This window comes from Spermophilus citellus (assembly GCF_964194105.1).
Source record: "Spermophilus citellus genome assembly, chromosome: 4".
In the NCBI taxonomy this organism is placed as follows: Eukaryota; Metazoa; Chordata; class Mammalia; order Rodentia; family Sciuridae; genus Spermophilus; species Spermophilus citellus.
This window is the reverse complement of record NC_138185.1, coordinates 77,423,905-77,438,948: the sequence shown is the minus strand read 5'-3', so window position 1 is coordinate 77,438,948 and position 15,044 is coordinate 77,423,905.

Sequence of the window (15,044 nt, the reverse complement as noted above, 5' to 3'; positions counted from 1 at the left end):
GCTAGCTTCTTGAAACTTGACACAGTAAAGCTGTTTCACATTCTAACAATATGTTTTGTTTCCTTTTCATGTAGCCCTAAGCAGTGACTGGCGAGAAACACTTTCATTGAAAGGGGTTGCAAGCTTCTAAAAATTACGAGTCTCCAGAAATCTCAGCAAATATTTTTTCACCCAAACTGGATGATACTTTCAGGTAATGATCAGTACACTTGGCCCACTTGGTTCTCCAAATTTCGTTCTTCTATGTTGAAGCGTTCGTTTCCAGTAACAGTTTCCATTCTGGCATTTCACTCTGTTTTCTCCTATATTGATAGATGTATTTGGAACTCTAAATCAAACACGGTTTGTGCTAGCTTCTTGAAACTTGACACAGTAAAGCAGTTTCACATTCTAAGTTTTGTTTCTTTTTCATGTAGCCCTAAGCAATGACTGGCGAGAAACACTTTCATTGAAAGGGGTTGCAAGCTTCCAAAAATTACGAGTCTCCAGAAATCTCAGCAAATATTTTTTCACCCAAACTGGATGATACTTTCAGGTAATGATCAGTACACTAAGCCCACTTGCTTCCCCAAATTTCGTTCTTCTATGTTGAAGCCTTCGTTTCCAGAAACAGTTTGAATTTTGTCATTTCACTCTGTTTTCTCCTATATTGATATATGTATTTGGAACTCTAAATCAAACACGGTTTGTGCTAGCTTCTTGAAGCTTGAGACAGTAAAGCAGTTTCACATTCTAACTCTATGTTTTGTTTCCTTTTCATGTAGCCCTAAGCAGTGACTGGCGAGAAACACTTTCATTGAAAGGGGTTGCAAGCTTCCAAAAATTACGAGTCTCCAGAAATCTCAGCAAATATTTTTTCACCCAAACTGGATGATACTTTCAGGTAATGATCAGTACACTAAGCCCACTTGGTTCTCCAAATTTCATTCTTCTATGTTGAAGCGTTCGTTTCCAGTAACAGTTTCCATTCTGGCATTTCACTCTGTTTTCTCCTATATTGATAGATGTATTTGGAACTCTAAATCAAACACGGTTTGTGCTAGCTTCTTGAAACTTGACACAGTAAAGCAGTTTCACATTCTAACTCTATGTTTTGTTTCCTTTTCATGTTACCCTAAGCAGTGACTGGCGAGAAACACTTTCATTGAAAGGGGTTGCAAGCTTCCAAAAATTACGAGTCTCCAGAAATCTCAGCAAATATTTTTTCACCCAAACTGGATGATACTTTCAGGTAATGATCAGTACACTTGGCCCACTTGGTTCTCCATATTTCGTTCTTCTATGTTGAAGCGTTCGTTTCCAGTAACAGTTTGAATTTTGTCGTTTCACTCTGTTTTCTAATATATTGATAGATGTATTTGGAACACTAAATCAAACACGGTTTGTGCTAGCTTCTTGAAACTTGACACAGTAAAGCAGTTTCACATTCTAACTCTATGTTTTGTTTCCTTTTCATGTAGCTTTAAGCAGTGACTGGCGAGAAACACCTTCATTGAAAGGGGTTGCAAGCTTCCAAAAATCACGAGTCTCCAGAAATCTCAGCAAATATTTTTTCACCCAAACTGGATGATACTTTCAGGTAATGATCAGTACACTAAGCCCTCTAGGTTCCCCAAATTTCGTTCTTCTATGTTGAAGCGTTCGTTTCCAGTAACAGTTTGAATTTTGTCGTTTCACTCTGTTTTCTCCTATATTGATAGATGTATTTGGAACTCTAAATCAAACACGGCTTGTGCTAGCTTCTTGAAACTTGACACAGTAAATCAGTTTCACATTCTAACTCTATGTTTTGTTTCCTTTTCTTGTAGCCCTAAGCAGAGACTGGCCAGAAACACTTTCATTGAAAGGGGTTGCAAGCTTCTAAAAATTACGAGTCTCCAGAAATCTCAGCAAATATTTTTTCACCCAAACTGGATGATACTTTCAGGTAATGATCAGTACACTTGGCCCACTTGGTTCTCCATATTTCGTTCTTCTATGTTGAAGCGTTCGTTTACAGTAACAGTTTCCACTCTGGCATTACACTCTGTTTTCTCCTATATTGATAGATGTATTTGGAACTCTAAATCAAACACGGTTTGTGCTAGCTTCTTGAAACTTGACACAGTAAAGCAGTTTCACATTCTAACTCTATGTTTTGTTTCTTTTTCATGTAGCTTTAAGCAGTGACTGGCGAGAAACACTTTCATTGAAAGGGGTTGCAAGCTTCCAAAAATTACGAGTCTCCAGAAATCTCAGCAAATATTTTTTCACGCAAACTGGATGATACTTTCAGGGAATTATCAGTACACTAAGCCTACTTGGGTTCCCAAATTTCGATCTTCTATGTTGAAGCGTTCGTTTCCAGTAACAGTTTCCATTCTGGCATTTCACTCTGTTTTCTCCTATATTGATAGATGTATTTGGAACTCTAAATCAAACACGGTTTGTGCTAGCTTCTTGAAACTTGACACAGTAAAGCAGTTTCACATTCTAACTCTATGTTTTGTTTCCTTTTCATGTAGCCCTAAGCAGTGACTGGCGAGAAACACTTCCATTGAAAGGGGTTGCAAGCTTCCAAAAATTACGAGTCTTCAGAAATCTCAGCAAATATTTTTTCACCCAAACTGGATGATACTTTCAGGTAATTATCAGTACACTAAGCCCACTTGGTTTCCCAAATTTCGATCTTCTATGTTGAAGTGTTCGTTTCCAGTAACAGTTTCCATTCTGGCATTTCACTCTTTTTTCTCCTATATTGATAGATGTATTTGGAACTCTAAATCAAACACGGTTTGTGCTAGCTTCTTGAAACTTGACACAGTAAAGCTGCTTCACATTCTAACAATATGTTTTGTTTCCTTTTCATGTAGCCCTAAGCAGTGACTGGCGAGAAACACTTTCATTGAAAGGGGTTGCAAGCTTCTAAAAATTACGAGTCTCCAGAAATCTCAGCAAATATTTTTTCACCCAAACTGGATGATACTTTCAGGTAATGATCAGTACACTTGGCCCACTTGGTTCTCCAAATTTCGTTCTTCTATGTTGAAGCGTTCGTTTCCAGTAACAGTTTCCATTCTGGCATTTCACTCTGTTTTCTCCTATATTGATAGATGTATTTGGAACTCTAAATCAAACACGGTTTGTGCTAGCTTCTTGAAACTTGACACAGTAAAGCAGTTTCACATTCTAAGTTTTGTTTCTTTTTCATGTAGCCCTAAGCAATGACTGGCGAGAAACACTTTCATTGAAAGGGGTTGCAAGCTTCCAAAAATTACGAGTCTCCAGAAATCTCAGCAAATATTTTTTCACCCAAACTGGATGATACTTTCAGGTAATGATCAGTACACTAAGCCCACTTGCTTCCCCAAATTTCGTTCTTCTATGTTGAAGCCTTCGTTTCCAGAAACAGTTTGAATTTTGTCATTTCACTCTGTTTTCTCCTATATTGATATATGTATTTGGAACTCTAAATCAAACACGGTTTGTGCTAGCTTCTTGAAGCTTGAGACAGTAAAGCAGTTTCACATTCTAACTCTATGTTTTGTTTCCTTTTCATGTAGCCCTAAGCAGTGACTGGCGAGAAACACTTTCATTGAAAGGGGTTGCAAGCTTCCAAAAATTACGAGTCTCCAGAAATCTCAGCAAATATTTTTTCACCCAAACTGGATGATACTTTCAGGTAATGATCAGTACACTAAGCCCACTTGGTTCTCCAAATTTCATTCTTCTATGTTGAAGCGTTCGTTTCCAGTAACAGTTTCCATTCTGGCATTTCACTCTGTTTTCTCCTATATTGATAGATGTATTTGGAACTCTAAATCAAACACGGTTTGTGCTAGCTTCTTGAAACTTGACACAGTAAAGCAGTTTCACATTCTAACTCTATGTTTTGTTTCCTTTTCATGTTACCCTAAGCAGTGACTGGCGAGAAACACTTTCATTGAAAGGGGTTGCAAGCTTCCAAAAATTACGAGTCTCCAGAAATCTCAGCAAATATTTTTTCACCCAAACTGGATGATACTTTCAGGTAATGATCAGTACACTTGGCCCACTTGGTTCTCCATATTTCGTTCTTCTATGTTGAAGCGTTCGTTTCCAGTAACAGTTTGAATTTTGTCGTTTCACTCTGTTTTCTAATATATTGATAGATGTATTTGGAACACTAAATCAAACACGGTTTGTGCTAGCTTCTTGAAACTTGACACAGTAAAGCAGTTTCACATTCTAACTCTATGTTTTGTTTCCTTTTCATGTAGCTTTAAGCAGTGACTGGCGAGAAACACCTTCATTGAAAGGGGTTGCAAGCTTCCAAAAATCACGAGTCTCCAGAAATCTCAGCAAATATTTTTTCACCCAAACTGGATGATACTTTCAGGTAATGATCAGTACACTAAGCCCTCTAGGTTCCCCAAATTTCGTTCTTCTATGTTGAAGCGTTCGTTTCCAGTAACAGTTTGAATTTTGTCGTTTCACTCTGTTTTCTCCTATATTGATAGATGTATTTGGAACTCTAAATCAAACACGGCTTGTGCTAGCTTCTTGAAACTTGACACAGTAAATCAGTTTCACATTCTAACTCTATGTTTTGTTTCCTTTTCTTGTAGCCCTAAGCAGAGACTGGCCAGAAACACTTTCATTGAAAGGGGTTGCAAGCTTCTAAAAATTACGAGTCTCCAGAAATCTCAGCAAATATTTTTTCACCCAAACTGGATGATACTTTCAGGTAATGATCAGTACACTTGGCCCACTTGGTTCTCCATATTTCGTTCTTCTATGTTGAAGCGTTCGTTTACAGTAACAGTTTCCACTCTGGCATTACACTCTGTTTTCTCCTATATTGATAGATGTATTTGGAACTCTAAATCAAACATGGTTTGTGCTAGCTTCTTGAAACTTGACACAGTAAAGCAGTTTCACATTCTAACTCTATGTTTTGTTTCTTTTTCATGTAGCTTTAAGCAGTGACTGGCGAGAAACACTTTCATTGAAAGGGGTTGCAAGCTTCCAAAAATTACGAGTCTCCAGAAATCTCAGCAAATATTTTTTCACGCAAACTGGATGATACTTTCAGGGAATTATCAGTACACTAAGCCTACTTGGGTTCCCAAATTTCGATCTTCTATGTTGAAGTGTTCGTTTCCAGTAACAGTTTCCATTCTGGCATTTCACTCTGTTTTCTCCTATATTGATAGATGTATTTGGAACTCTAAATCAAACACGGTTTGTGCTAGCTTCTTGAAACTTGACACAGTAAAGCAGTTTCACATTCTAACTCTATGTTTTGTTTCCTTTTCATGTAGCCCTAAGCAGTGACTGGCGAGAAACACTTCCATTGAAAGGGGTTGCAAGCTTCCAAAAATTACGAGTCTTCAGAAATCTCAGCAAATATTTTTTCACCCAAACTAGATGATACTTTCAGGTAATGATCAGTACACTAAGCCCTCTTGGTTCCCCAAATTTCGTTCTTCTATGTTGAAGCGTTCGTTTCCACTAACAGTTTCCACTCTGGTATTTCACTCTGTTTTCTCCTATGTTGATAGATGTATTTGGAACTCTAAATCAAACATGGTTTGTGCTAGCTTCTTGAAACTTGACACAGTAAAGCAGTTTCACATTCTAACTCTATGTTTTGTTTCCTTTTCATGTAGCCCTAAGCAGTGACTGGCGAGAAACACTTTCATTGAAAGGGGTTGCAAGCTTCCAAAAATTACGAGTCTCCAGAAATGTCAGCAAATATTTTTTCACCCAAACTGGATGATACTTTCAGGTAATGATCAGTACACTAAGCCCACTTGGTTCCCCAAATTTCGTTCTTCTATGTTGAAGCGTTCGTTTCCAGTAACAGTTTGAATTTTGTCGTTTCACTCTGTTTTCTCCTATATTGATAGATGTATTTGGAACACTAAATCAAACACGATTTGTGCTAGCTTCTTGAAACTTGACACAGTAAAGCAGTTTCACATTCTAACTCTATGTTTTGTTTCCTTTTCATGTAGCTTTAAGCAGTGACTGGCGAGAAACACCTTCATTGAAAGGGGTTGCAAGCTTCCAAAAATTACGAGTCTCCAGAAATCTCAGCAAATATTTTTTCACGCAAACTGGATGATACTTTCAGGGAATTATCAGTACACTAAGCCTACTTGGGTTCCCAAATTTCGATCTTCTATGTTGAAGTGTTCGTTTCCAGTAACAGTTTCCATTCTGGCATTTCACTCTGTTTTCTCCTATATTGATAGATGTATTTGGAACTCTAAATCAAACACGGTTTGTGCTAGCTTCTTGAAACTTGACACAGTAAAGCAGTTTCACATTCTAACTCTATGTTTTGTTTCCTTTTCATGTAGCCCTAAGCAGTGACTGGCGAGAAACACTTCCATTGAAAGGGGTTGCAAGCTTCCAAAAATTACGAGTCTTCAGAAATCTCAGCAAATATTTTTTCAACCAAACTAGATGATACTTTCAGGTAATGATCAGTACACTAAGCCCTCTTGGTTCCCCAAATTTCGTTCTTCTATGTTGAAGCGTTCGTTTCCACTAACAGTTTCCACTCTGGCATTTCACTCTGTTTTCTCCTATATTGATAGATGTATTTGGAACTCTAAATCAAACATGGTTTGTGCTAGCTTCTTGAAACTTGACACAGTAAAGCAGTTTCACATTCTAACTCTATGTTTTGTTTCCTTTTCATGTAGCCCTAAGCAGTGACTGGCGAGAAACACTTTCATTGAAAGGGGTTGCAAGCTTCCAAAAATTACGAGTCTCCAGAAATGTCAGCAAATATTTTTTCACCCAAACTGGATGATACTTTCAGGTAATGATCAGTACACTAAGCCCACTTGGTTCCCCAAATTTCGTTCTTCTATGTTGAAGCGTTCGTTTCCAGTAACAGTTTGAATTTTGTCGTTTCACTCTGTTTTCTCCTATATTGATAGATGTATTTGGAACACTAAATCAAACACGATTTGTGCTAGCTTCTTGAAACTTGACACAGTAAAGCAGTTTCACATTCTAACTCTATGTTTTGTTTCCTTTTCATGTAGCTTTAAGCAGTGACTGGCGAGAAACACCTTCATTGAAAGGGGTTGCAAGCTTCCAAAAATTACGAGTCTCCAGAAATCTCAGCAAATACTTTTTCACCCAAACTGGATGATACTTTCAGGTAATGATCAGTACACTAAGCCCACTCGGTTCTCCAAATTTCATTCTTCTATGTTGAAGCGTTCGTTTCCAGTAACAGTTTCCATTCTGGCATTTCACTCTGTTTTCTCCTATATTGATAGATGTATTTGGAACTCTAAATCAAACACGGTTTGTGCTAGCTTCTTGAAGCTTGAGACAGTAAAGCAGTTTCACATTCTAACTCTATGTTTTGTTTCCTTTTCATGTAGCCCTAAGCAGTGAGTGGCGAGAAACACTTTCATTGAAAGGGGTTGCAAGCTTCCAAAAATTACGAGTCTCCAGAAATCTCAGCAAATATTTTTTCACCCAAACTGGATGATACTTTCAGGTAATTATCAGTACACTAAGCCCACTTGGTTTCCCAAATTTCGATCTTCTATGTTGAAGTGTTCGTTTCCAGTAACAGTTTCCATTCTGGCATTTCACTCTTTTTTCTCCTATATTGATAGATGTATTTGGAACTCTAAATCAAACACGGTTTGTGCTAGCTTCTTGAAACTTGACACAGTAAAGCTGTTTCACATTCTAACAATATGTTTTGTTTCCTTTTCATGTAGCCCTAAGCAGTGACTGGCGAGAAACACTTTCATTGAAAGGGGTTGCAAGCTTCTAAAAATTACGAGTCTCCAGAAATCTCAGCAAATATTTTTTCACCCAAACTGGATGATACTTTCAGGTAATGATCAGTACACTTGGCCCACTTGGTTCTCCAAATTTCGTTCTTCTATGTTGAAGCGTTCGTTTCCAGTAACAGTTTCCATTCTGGCATTTCACTCTGTTTTCTCCTATATTGATAGATGTATTTGGAACTCTAAATCAAACACGGTTTGTGCTAGCTTCTTGAAACTTGACACAGTAAAGCAGTTTCACATTCTAAGTTTTGTTTCTTTTTCATGTAGCCCTAAGCAATGACTGGCGAGAAACACTTTCATTGAAAGGGGTTGCAAGCTTCCAAAAATTACGAGTCTCCAGAAATCTCAGCAAATATTTTTTCACCCAAACTGGATGATACTTTCAGGTAATGATCAGTACACTAAGCCCACTTGCTTCCCCAAATTTCGTTCTTCTATGTTGAAGCCTTCGTTTCCAGAAACAGTTTGAATTTTGTCATTTCACTCTGTTTTCTCCTATATTGATATATGTATTTGGAACTCTAAATCAAACACGGTTTGTGCTAGCTTCTTGAAGCTTGAGACAGTAAAGCAGTTTCACATTCTAACTCTATGTTTTGTTTCCTTTTCATGTAGCCCTAAGCAGTGACTGGCGAGAAACACTTTCATTGAAAGGGGTTGCAAGCTTCCAAAAATTACGAGTCTCCAGAAATCTCAGCAAATATTTTTTCACCCAAACTGGATGATACTTTCAGGTAATGATCAGTACACTAAGCCCACTTGGTTCTCCAAATTTCATTCTTCTATGTTGAAGCGTTCGTTTCCAGTAACAGTTTCCATTCTGGCATTTCACTCTGTTTTCTCCTATATTGATAGATGTATTTGGAACTCTAAATCAAACACGGTTTGTGCTAGCTTCTTGAAACTTGACACAGTAAAGCAGTTTCACATTCTAACTCTATGTTTTGTTTCCTTTTCATGTTACCCTAAGCAGTGACTGGCGAGAAACACTTTCATTGAAAGGGGTTGCAAGCTTCCAAAAATTACGAGTCTCCAGAAATCTCAGCAAATATTTTTTCACCCAAACTGGATGATACTTTCAGGTAATGATCAGTACACTTGGCCCACTTGGTTCTCCATATTTCGTTCTTCTATGTTGAAGCGTTCGTTTCCAGTAACAGTTTGAATTTTGTCGTTTCACTCTGTTTTCTAATATATTGATAGATGTATTTGGAACACTAAATCAAACACGGTTTGTGCTAGCTTCTTGAAACTTGACACAGTAAAGCAGTTTCACATTCTAACTCTATGTTTTGTTTCCTTTTCATGTAGCTTTAAGCAGTGACTGGCGAGAAACACCTTCATTGAAAGGGGTTGCAAGCTTCCAAAAATCACGAGTCTCCAGAAATCTCAGCAAATATTTTTTCACCCAAACTGGATGATACTTTCAGGTAATGATCAGTACACTAAGCCCTCTAGGTTCCCCAAATTTCGTTCTTCTATGTTGAAGCGTTCGTTTCCAGTAACAGTTTGAATTTTGTCGTTTCACTCTGTTTTCTCCTATATTGATAGATGTATTTGGAACTCTAAATCAAACACGGCTTGTGCTAGCTTCTTGAAACTTGACACAGTAAATCAGTTTCACATTCTAACTCTATGTTTTGTTTCCTTTTCTTGTAGCCCTAAGCAGAGACTGGCCAGAAACACTTTCATTGAAAGGGGTTGCAAGCTTCTAAAAATTACGAGTCTCCAGAAATCTCAGCAAATATTTTTTCACCCAAACTGGATGATACTTTCAGGTAATGATCAGTACACTTGGCCCACTTGGTTCTCCAAATTTCGTTCTTCTATGTTGAAGCGTTCGTTTCCAGTAACAGTTTCCATTCTGGCATTTCACTCTGTTTTCTCCTATATTGATAGATGTATTTGGAACTCTAAATCAAACACGGTTTGTGCTAGCTTCTTGAAACTTGACACAGTAAAGCAGTTTCACATTCTAAGTTTTGTTTCTTTTTCATGTAGCCCTAAGCAATGACTGGCGAGAAACACTTTCATTGAAAGGGGTTGCAAGCTTCCAAAAATTACGAGTCTCCAGAAATCTCAGCAAATATTTTTTCACCCAAACTGGATGATACTTTCAGGTAATGATCAGTACACTAAGCCCACTTGCTTCCCCAAATTTCGTTCTTCTATGTTGAAGCCTTCGTTTCCAGAAACAGTTTGAATTTTGTCATTTCACTCTGTTTTCTCCTATATTGATATATGTATTTGGAACTCTAAATCAAACACGGTTTGTGCTAGCTTCTTGAAGCTTGAGACAGTAAAGCAGTTTCACATTCTAACTCTATGTTTTGTTTCCTTTTCATGTAGCCCTAAGCAGTGACTGGCGAGAAACACTTTCATTGAAAGGGGTTGCAAGCTTCCAAAAATTACGAGTCTCCAGAAATCTCAGCAAATATTTTTTCACCCAAACTGGATGATACTTTCAGGTAATGATCAGTACACTAAGCCCACTTGGTTCTCCAAATTTCATTCTTCTATGTTGAAGCGTTCGTTTCCAGTAACAGTTTCCATTCTGGCATTTCACTCTGTTTTCTCCTATATTGATAGATGTATTTGGAACTCTAAATCAAACACGGTTTGTGCTAGCTTCTTGAAACTTGACTCAGTAAAGCAGTTTCACATTCTAACTCTATGTTTTGTTTCCTTTTCATGTTACCCTAAGCAGTGACTGGCGAGAAACACTTTCATTGAAAGGGGTTGCAAGCTTCCAAAAATTACGAGTCTCCAGAAATCTCAGCAAATATTTTTTCACCCAAACTGGATGATACTTTCAGGTAATGATCAGTACACTTGGCCCACTTGGTTCTCCATATTTCGTTCTTCTATGTTGAAGCGTTCGTTTCCAGTAACAGTTTGAATTTTGTCGTTTCACTCTGTTTTCTAATATATTGATAGATGTATTTGGAACACTAAATCAAACACGGTTTGTGCTAGCTTCTTGAAACTTGACACAGTAAAGCAGTTTCACATTCTAACTCTATGTTTTGTTTCCTTTTCATGTAGCTTTAAGCAGTGACTGGCGAGAAACACCTTCATTGAAAGGGGTTGCAAGCTTCCAAAAATCACGAGTCTCCAGAAATCTCAGCAAATATTTTTTCACCCAAACTGGATGATACTTTCAGGTAATGATCAGTACACTAAGCCCTCTAGGTTCCCCAAATTTCGTTCTTCTATGTTGAAGCGTTCGTTTCCAGTAACAGTTTGAATTTTGTCGTTTCACTCTGTTTTCTCCTATATTGATAGATGTATTTGGAACTCTAAATCAAACACGGCTTGTGCTAGCTTCTTGAAACTTGACACAGTAAATCAGTTTCACATTCTAACTCTATGTTTTGTTTCCTTTTCTTGTAGCCCTAAGCAGAGACTGGCCAGAAACACTTTCATTGAAAGGGGTTGCAAGCTTCTAAAAATTACGAGTCTCCAGAAATCTCAGCAAATATTTTTTCACCCAAACTGGATGATACTTTCAGGTAATGATCAGTACACTTGGCCCACTTGGTTCTCCATATTTCGTTCTTCTATGTTGAAGCGTTCGTTTACAGTAACAGTTTCCACTCTGGCATTACACTCTGTTTTCTCCTATATTGATAGATGTATTTGGAACTCTAAATCAAACATGGTTTGTGCTAGCTTCTTGAAACTTGACACAGTAAAGCAGTTTCACATTCTAACTCTATGTTTTGTTTCTTTTTCATGTAGCTTTAAGCAGTGACTGGCGAGAAACACTTTCATTGAAAGGGGTTGCAAGCTTCCAAAAATTACGAGTCTCCAGAAATCTCAGCAAATATTTTTTTCACCCAAACTGGATGATACTTTCAGGTAATGATTAGTACACTAAGCCCACTTGGTTCTCCAAATTTCGTTCTTCTATGTTGAAGCGTTCGTTTCTAGTAACAGTTTGAATGTTGTCGTTTCACTCTGTTTTCTCCTATATTGATAGATGTATTTGGAACTCTAAATCAAACACGGTTTGTGCTAGCTTCTTGAAACTTGACACAGTAATGCAGTTTCACATTCCAACAATATGTTTGGTTTCCTTTTCATGTAGCCCTAAGCAGTGACTGGCGAGAAACACTTTAATTGAAAGGGGTTGCAAGCTTCCAAAAATTACGAGTCTCCAGAAATCTCACCAAATATTTTTTCACCCAAGCTGCATGATACTTTCAGGTAATGATCAGTACACTAAGCCCACTTGGTTCCCCAAATTTCGTTCTTCTATGTTGAAGCGTTCGTTTCCAGTAACAGTTAGAATTTTGGCGTTTCACTCTGTTTTCTCCTATATTGATAGATGTATTTGGAACTCTAAATCAAACACGGTTTGTGCTAGCTTCTTGAAACTTGTCACAGTAAAGCAGTTTCACATTCTAACTCTAAGTTTTGATTCCTTTTCATGTAGCCCTAAGCAGTGACTGGCGAGAAACACTTTCATTGAAAGGGGTTGCAAGCTTCCAAAAATTACGAGTCTCCAGAAATCTCACCAAATATTTTTTCACCCAAACTGGATGATACTTTCAGGTAATGATCAGTACACTAAGCCCACTTGGTTCTCCAAATTTCGTTCTTCTATGTTGAAGCGTTCGTTTCCAGTAACAGTTTGAATTTTGTCGTTTCACTCTTTTTTCTCCTATATTGATAGATGTATTTGGAACTCTAAATCAAACACGGTTTGTGCTAGCTTCTTGAAACTTGACACAGTAAAGCAGTTTCAGATTGTAACTCTATGTTTTGTTTCCTTTTCATGTAGCTTTAAGCAGTGACTGGCGAGAAACACTTTCATTGAAAGGGGTTGCAAGCTTCCAAAAATTACGAGTCTCCAGAAATCTCAGCAAATATTTTTTCACCCAAACTGGATGATACTTTCAGGTAATGATCAGTACACTTGGCCCACTTGGTTCTCCATATTTCGTTCTTCTATGTTGAAGCGTTCGTTTACAGTAACAGTTTCCACTCTGGCATTACACTCTGTTTTCTCCTATATTGATAGATGTATTTGGAACTCTAAATCAAACATGGTTTGTGCTAGCTTCTTGAAACTTGACACAGTAAAGCAGTTTCACATTCTAACTCTATGTTTTGTTTCTTTTTCATGTAGCTTTAAGCAGTGACTGGCGAGAAACACTTTCATTGAAAGGGGTTGCAAGCTTCCAAAAATTACGAGTCTCCAGAAATCTCAGCAAATATTTTTTCACCCAAACTGGATGATACTTTCAGGTAATGATTAGTACACTAAGCCCACTTGGTTCTCCAAATTTCGTTCTTCTATGTTGAAGCGTTCGTTTCTAGTAACAGTTTGAATGTTGTCGTTTCACTCTGTTTTCTCCTATATTGATAGATGTATTTGGAACTCTAAATCAAACACGGTTTGTGCTAGCTTCTTGAAACTTGACACAGTAAAGCAGTTTCACATTCCAACAATATGTTTTGTTTCCTTTTCATGTAGCCCTAAGCAGTGACTGGCGAGAAACACTTTCATTGAAAGGGGTTGCAAGCTTCTAAAAATTACGAGTCTCCAGAAATCTCAGCAAATATTTTTTCACCCAAACTGGATGATACTTTCAGGTAATGATCAGTAACTAAGCCCACTTGGTTCTCCAAATTTCGTTCTTCTATGTTGAAGCGTTCTTTTCCAGTAACAGTTTCCATTCTGGCATTTCACTCTGTTTTCTCCTATATTGATAGATGTATTTGGAACTCTAAATCAAACACGGTTTGTGCTAGCTTCTTGAAACTTGACACAGTAATGCAGTTTCACATTCTAATAATATGTTTTGTTTCCTTTTCATGTAGCCCTAAGCAGTGACTGGCGAGAAACACTTTCATTGAAAGGGGTTGCAAGCTTCCAAAAATTACGAGTCTCCAGAAATCTCACCAAATATTTTTTCACCCAAGCTGCATGACACTTTCAGGTAATGATCAGTACACTAAGCCCACTTGGTTCCCCAAATTTCGTTCTTCTATGTTGAAGCGTTCGTTTCCAGTAACAGTTTGAATTTTGTCGTTTCACTCTGTTTTCTCCTATATTGATAGATGTATTTGGAACTCTAAATCAAACACGGTTTGTGCTAGCTTCTTGAAACTTGACACAGTAAAGCAGTTTCACATTCTAACTCTATGTTTTGTTTCCTTTTCATGTAGTCCTAAGCAGTGCCTGGCGAGAAACACTTTCATTGAAAGGGGTTGCAAGCTTCCAAAAATTACGAGTCTCCAGAAATCTCAGCAAATATTTTTTCACCCAAACTAGATGATACTTTCAGGTAATGACCAGTACACTAAGCCCTCTTGGTTCCCCAAATTTCGTTCTTCTATGTTGAAGCGTTCGTTTCCAGTAACAGTTTGAATTTTGTCGTTTCACTCTGTTTTCTCCTATATTGATAGATGTATTTGGAACACTAAATCAAACACGGTTTGTGCTAGCTTCTTGAAACTTGACACAGTAAAGCAGTTTCACATTCTAACTCTATGTTTTGTTTCCTTTTCATGTAGCTTTAAGCAGTGACTGGCGAGAAACACTTTCATTGAAAGGGGTTGCAAGCTTCCAAAAATTACGAGTCTCCAGAAATCTCAGCAAATATTTTTTCACCCAAACTGGATGATACTTTCAGGTAATGATCAGTACACTAAGCCCACTTGGTTCTCCAAATTTCATTCTTCTATGTTGAAGCGTTCGTTTCCAGTAACAGTTTCCATTCTGGCATTTCACTCTGTTTTCTCCTATATTGATAGATGTATTTGGAACTCTAAATCAAACACGGTTTGTGCTAGCTTCTTGAAACTTGACACAGTAAAGCAGTTTCACATTCTAACTCTATGGTTTGTTTCCTTTTCATGTAGCTTTAAGCAGTGACTGGGGAGAAACACTTTCATTGAAAGGGGTTGCAAGCTTCCAAAAATTACGAGTCTCCAGAAATCTCAGCAAATATTTTTTCACCCAAACTGGATGATACTTTCAGGTAATGATTAGTACACTTGGCCCACTTGGTTCTCCATATTTCGTTCTTCTATGTTGAAGTGTTCGTTTCCAGTAACAGTTTGAATTTTGTCGTTTCACTCTGTTTTCTAATATATTGATAGATGTATTTGGAACACTAAATCAAACACGGTTTGTGCTAGCTTCTTGAAACTTGACACAGTAAAGCAGTTTCACATTCTAACTCTATGTTTTGTTTCCTTTTCATGTAGCTTTAAGCAGTGACTGGCGAGAAACACCTT